We start from the raw sequence: 6255 nt of genomic DNA on the forward strand, positions 1-6255 counted from the left end.
TATTCCTTAAGGACTGGTATAGGTCCACAACACATAGGGTTGAGGTGCACTACTGCTGAGTCTGACTGCTGCCCTATACTGCAGCAGTCCTTTATCAGTATAGGGACTGAGGTACAGTCTGCTAATCATTCACAACCTACTAGTTCCACAAAGGTCCTTATAAGGACTGGTAAGGTCTAGGGTGCTACAGTACATTGGGTTGAGTGAGGTACAGTCTGCTATTCCTTAAGGACTGGTATAGGTCCACAACACATAGGGTTGAGGTGCACTACTGCTGAGTCTGACTGCTGCCCTATACTGCAGCAGTCCTTTATCAGTATAGGGACTGAGAGTTTTGTCACAGGGTCATTTAAAAAATGACAGGCAGAGGAAGAGGCAGGCCCTTCCGCAGGGGTGGTAAGGGTAGGGCAGGAGCAACAGGCCTTAGCCAAATTGGGAAGTTGCAGAAGGTGCGTTCAATTACTTTAAAGGACGCACCAGACTTGGTTGAGTGGCTCACTCAGTCTTACTCTTCTGCACCCTCCTCATCCTCTCGATCTGCACCCTCTTCTTCACTCTCTGTTATGTGCACCCCCAAAGACACCACCACCACCACATACCTTCCGCTTGAGTCACAGGAATTATTTTCCGATCCATATCAAGACATTTCTGATGCGCAGCCACTCTTGGTATTGGATCAGGAAGAGGAGGTAGCAACAACCGCTACTCAGCAGTCTGACGACAGTACCCAGATCAGCCCAAGGAGGAGGTTGGTCCCCGGTGTTGCTGCCTACTCCGAGATCTCTACTTATAGCGGTGGGGAAGGTGACGTTGATGATGACGTGTCTAGTGATGTCACGTGGGTGCCCACAAGAGAGGAAGAGGAGGGGAGTTCAGAGGGAGATATGGACCAGCAGATAGGGAGGAGAAGCAGGAATAACTTACATTGCACAGGAGGGACAAAGCAGACTGCAAATGTATCAGGAGCGAGTCATCGACCATGTACGGTCACATCTGGCGCTCCCAGGACACCGGCACATGGCTCCGCAGTGTGGGCTTTTTTTAATGTGTCCGCTGCTGACAATAGCGTTGCCATCTGCAATCTTTGCAGTCAACGCATTAGTCGCGGTAAGCCCAACACTCACCTAGGGACGACCGCCTTAAGAAGGCACATGAGCAGCCATCACCGAGCCCAGTGGGAGCAACGGAACACACAAAGCCACACTCCAGGCTCTCACCGTCCAGCCTCGTCTTCTACTTCTCCTTCTCCTCTCTCCTCACAATTGTCCTCCACTCCACCTTCCATCACGCCAAGCTCACGTTTTTCTGCAAAAAGGCAGGCTTCCATGGGCCTAATTTTCGAGCGTAAAAAAATGATGACGCCGGATAACACTCTTGCCCAACGGTTGACGGCTGGCTTGTCAGAACTGATAGCCCGCCAACTACTGCCATATAAACTGGTGGACTCGGAGGCCTTTTCGAAAATTTGTGGCCATTGGAACACCACAATGGAAGGTCCCAGGAAGGAAGTATTTCTCAGAGAAGGGCATCCCAGAGCTATATGGCCATGCAAGTGAATGTATCTCTGGCACACAGTGTCGGTGCCAAGATACATCTGACCACAGACACGTGGTCTAGCAAACACGGGCAGGGAAGGTATATCACTTTTACTGCACACTGGGTGAACCTTCTGACGGCCGTCAAGCATGTAACCCGTGGCACCCGTGTAGATTTGGTTTTACCGCCACGGATTGCATGCAGGCCTGGCTCTTCTTCTCCTCCTCCTCCTCTTACTCCATCCTCCTCCCTCTCCTCCTCGGTTGACTCCTCCTTTTCCGCTGCTAGCGTCTCTTCCGCTGCGCCGCCTAAGCTCCCCAGAACCTATTCGACATGCCAGGTGAGACGTTGCCATGCCGTGCTGCGTCTGTTGTGCCTGGAAGTCAAGAGCCACACTGGCCCGGCACTCCTTTCAGCTTTGCGTTCACAGGCAGATCAGTGGCTAACACCGCTCAATTTGACAGTTGGTAAAGTGGTGTGTGACAACGGTGCCAATCTGCTTAGCGCATTGAAACAGGGCAAAATGACGCACGTGCCATGCATGGCACACGTCTTAAACTTGGTCGTGCAGTGATTCGTTGTCAAATACCCTGGGGTCCTGGACATCTTGCGGCAGGCAAGGAAAATCTCGGCCCATTTCAGAAGATCTTACACGGCCATGGCTCGCCTTGCTGACATTCAGCGGCGACACAATCTGCCGGTCAGACGTCTTATTTGCGATTGCCCAACGCGATGGAACTCAACCTTCTATATGCTTGATAGGCTGCTCCAGCAGAAACGTGCAGTTAACGTCTACCTGTATGAACTCTGCGGCAGAACAGGTTCTGGGGAGCTGGGGGTTTTTTCACCGCGCCAGTGGCTGCTCATGCGCGACACATGCAGACTTCTGCGGCCATTTGAGGAGATCACCAAACTGGTCAGTCGCAGCCATGGCACCATCAGTGGCATGGTACCTTATGCCTTCTTTATGGAGCGTGCATTGCGTTGTGTCATTGATCAAGCTGTGGAGGAGCAGGAGTGGGAAGATGAGGAAGTCGCAATGCTGGATGAATTCCCAGGGGGGGCTACTCTATCTGAGACAAGTCAACAACAGGAGTCTGAAGAGTAGTCAGAGGAGGATGGTGCCGGGGCGGATGAGGAGGAGCAAGAAGAGCATGCTTTAAACCTTTCTGGGACCCCTGTTGTTGTGCGTGGATGGGGAGAGGAGAATGAAGAGGACGACATTATCCTGGATGATGAGCAGGAGCCAGGCCACCACACCGCTTCCAGTTTAGAGCAAATGGAGGCCTTCATGTTCCAGTGTTTTAATAGGGACGCCCGTATGAAAAGCATAAGGGTCAAGGACCAGTACTGGGTGGCAACGTACTTAGACCCCCGGTACAAACACAAAATGGTGGAAATGCTACCGCCGTCACAGAGGGCTGTCAGAATGCAGCACTTCCAGGCCTTGCTTCGAGAAATGCTGCATTCTGCTTTTGCATGCGCTGGCAGAGGAGCAATTCCCACTCCCAGAGAAAGAGTTGCGGGTACCAATCCAACAGCGCCTGCAAGAAGAGGCTGGTTTGAAGATGTGTTGGTGACTTCGGATATGAGGTCATTCTTTCAGCCGACCCATCGATAGGTGTCATCCGGATCCAGCATCAGGGAACGCCTAGACCGTCAGGTGTCCGACTACATCGGGTTAACGGCCGATGTGGACACTCTGAGGAGTGATGAACCCCTGGACTACTGGGTGGGCAGGCTTGACCTCTGGCCAGAGCTTGCCCAATTTGCAATCGAACTGTTGGCTTGCCCCTCGTCCAGTGTCCTGTCCGAAAGGACGATCAGCGCAGCAGGGGGGATCGTGACCGATAAGCGTACTCGCCTAGCTCACGACAATGTTAACTACCTCACATTTCTAAAAATTAATGAGGCATGGATCTCGGAGGAATTCAACACATGTGACCAGTAGACCATGAATATGTCTATAAACGATTTTTTTAATTGAGCACACAGACCTTCTTTCTTCATTTGGCTCACTTCCTTGTCCAAAAAAATCACACCGTACTATATGCCCATGCCCTCCTGTTTGAAGAGGTTGAGCGGTGTCCTATTTCTACTGGGGCTGCTTATTATGAGGGGCTCCCACCATCCCTGTGCTGTGCTGACTTCCTCCTGGGGCTGTACCTCTGCTGTGCATATTATGAGGGGCTCCCACCATCCCTGTGCTATGCTCATTATGAGGGGCTCCCAGCATCCCTGTGCTGTGCTGACTTCCTCCTGGGGCTGCTTATTATGAGGGGCTCCCACCATCCCTGTGCTATGCTGACATCCTCCTGGGGCTGCTTATTATGAGGGGCTCCCACCATCCCTGTGCTATGCTGACTTCCTCCTGGGGCTGCTTACGGTGCAGGTGTCAGTGCTCTCTAGCACGGTGCTGGTGTCAGATCACTCTATCACGGTGCAGGTGTCATTGCTGTATGTCACGCTGCTGATGTCAGTGCTCTCTATCACGGTGCTGCTGTCAGTGCTGTATATCATGGTGCTGGTGTTAGTGCTTTATGTCATGCTGCTGATGTCAGTGCTCTCTATCACGGTGCTGGTGTCAGATCAATCTATCACGGTGCAGGTGTCATTGCTGTATGTCACGCTGCTGATGTCAGTGCTCTCTATCACGGTGCTGCTGTCAGTGCTGTATATCACAGTGCTGGTGTTAGTGCTTTATGTCACGCTGCTGATGTTAGTGCTCTCTATCACGGTGCTGGTGTCAGATCACTCTATCACGGTGCAGGTGTCATTGCTGTATGTCACGCTGCTGATGTCAGTGCTGTATATCACGGTGCTGGTGTCAGTGCTGTATATCACAGTGCTGGTGTCATTGCTGTATGTCACGCTGCTGGTGATCATCTCCTGCACCCTCTTCTTTGCCTACCCTGACCTTCCCTCTCCTCCATTGCCTTCATGCGCTCCACAGTCCTGAATTGTCACAACAATTTCACATATAAAAAAAGAATGCTTGTAGTTGTCGATCCCAGATTCACCTCATACATGTGTTATGTCATTGGCCATGTGGTGGGACTATGTTTGCACAGCTAGTAATTATTATGTGGCTGCAAATTTGACCTGTAGGTTTGCAAAGTTCGCCTCCCATTGAAGTCAATGGGGCCCGCCGCAAACGTTACGGTTCGCGAACTATCGGCTGCGTTCGCGAAACGTCCCGTCGGAAGTTCGTCCATCACTATTGCTAAAGGCTCATTGTGAAAAATTAATATTTAGGGCTTCCCAATTTTGGATGTTTATTTTAAAGTTAAATAAATAAATGTAGCCTGTGGACTGTCTGGAGATTAGGAAGAGTGGTGGTTGAACACGTAATAAAGGATAGCGTACCTTAGGTTTCCCATTGCTATATAAAAAATTAGGAGTCCCCAATGCCGGGACAAGGCTTTCCAGCGCCCAGGGTGAAGATGGGAAAATGTGCGCATATATGAATGGTTATTATTGGAAATCATGGGGAATGACTTGTCATGCAACTTTGCAGTCCCAAGTTGCAGGACAAGTCACACAAGCGTGAAAGGGGCCTAAGTGATTGAGGTAGTGATGGAGTCCTCTAATGCCGCATACACACGGTCGGAGAATCCGTCGTAATGCGTCTTATCGGACCGTGTCGTCAGATAATCCAACTGTGTGTGATATGCATCGGACTGATTCCGTCCGAATCTCCGTCGGACCCAATTTTCCAACATGTTGGAAATATTTCCCGACCAACTGGGCCGGTCGGAACCTAATCCGATCATGTGTAGCGAATTTTGATCGGACCAAGTGCCACGCATGCTCAGATCAAATTCCTACATCAAAGCTATTGGCTACTAGCCTGAATGTAGTCCCATCGTAACGAAATTACGTCACCGCGTTCTTGGCAACCGCTAAATCAGACAACTTGGCCCGACCGTGTGTATGCAACAGTTTCGGACACAATCCGTCGGACTAAATCCGACAGACAAAATCCGACGGATTTGGTTGGCAAAATCTCCGGCCGTGTGTACGTGGGCTAAGAGTGTGTTGGAGCCATCTAGTGGTACAAGGCGACAAAAAACATACCCCAGGCTGATGCTGATGGTTTTTTGGATTTACTCAATCCAATCTAGTTCGACCTTTTAAAGTGTAGAGGTCTGCTCTCTCTGGTAGGGGTTTTATGTTTTTTTTGTTTTACCAAAATTTTATTGTGGTTTTGAAGGGGTTTTATACTCAACTCCCATCCTCAGGACCCACTAACAGGGCAGGATTGCAAGATAATTGAAATACATCACAGGTGATATAATTTGCTGCTCAGTGATTGCAATATTCTAGTCTGCATCTGGCCTGTTAGGGGGTCCTCGAGAACCGCTGTTCTAGAAGGTGGTGGAACACTTATGCCGCGTACACACGATCAAACAAGCGGGTGGAAAAGTCCGGCAAACTCAAGTCCGCCGGACAATCCCCCCGTGTGTAGCCTCCGGCATACTTTTTTGACCCGAAAGTACGGCGGACTTAGAAAGTAGTTTTGCACTCCAATCTTCCCGCCGGACTCGCATTTCGGCGGACAATCCAGCCGTGTGTATGCCAGTCCGCCGTACTTTTGAAATGAGCGGACTTTTCCTGCCCGGAGAAAAGTCCGCTCATTTTGAGCGGGTCTCCAGGTAGGCGGGGCCTCTGGGACTGTGACACCATAATAGGCGGGGACATCATCCAGCGATGTCCCTA

The sequence above is a fragment of the Lithobates pipiens genome, unplaced genomic scaffold, assembly GCF_037356315.1.
Source record: "Lithobates pipiens isolate NorthernLeopardFrog02 unplaced genomic scaffold, aLitPip1_a1.2 Scaffold_1, whole genome shotgun sequence".
NCBI classification, from domain to species: Eukaryota; Metazoa; Chordata; class Amphibia; order Anura; family Ranidae; genus Lithobates; species Lithobates pipiens.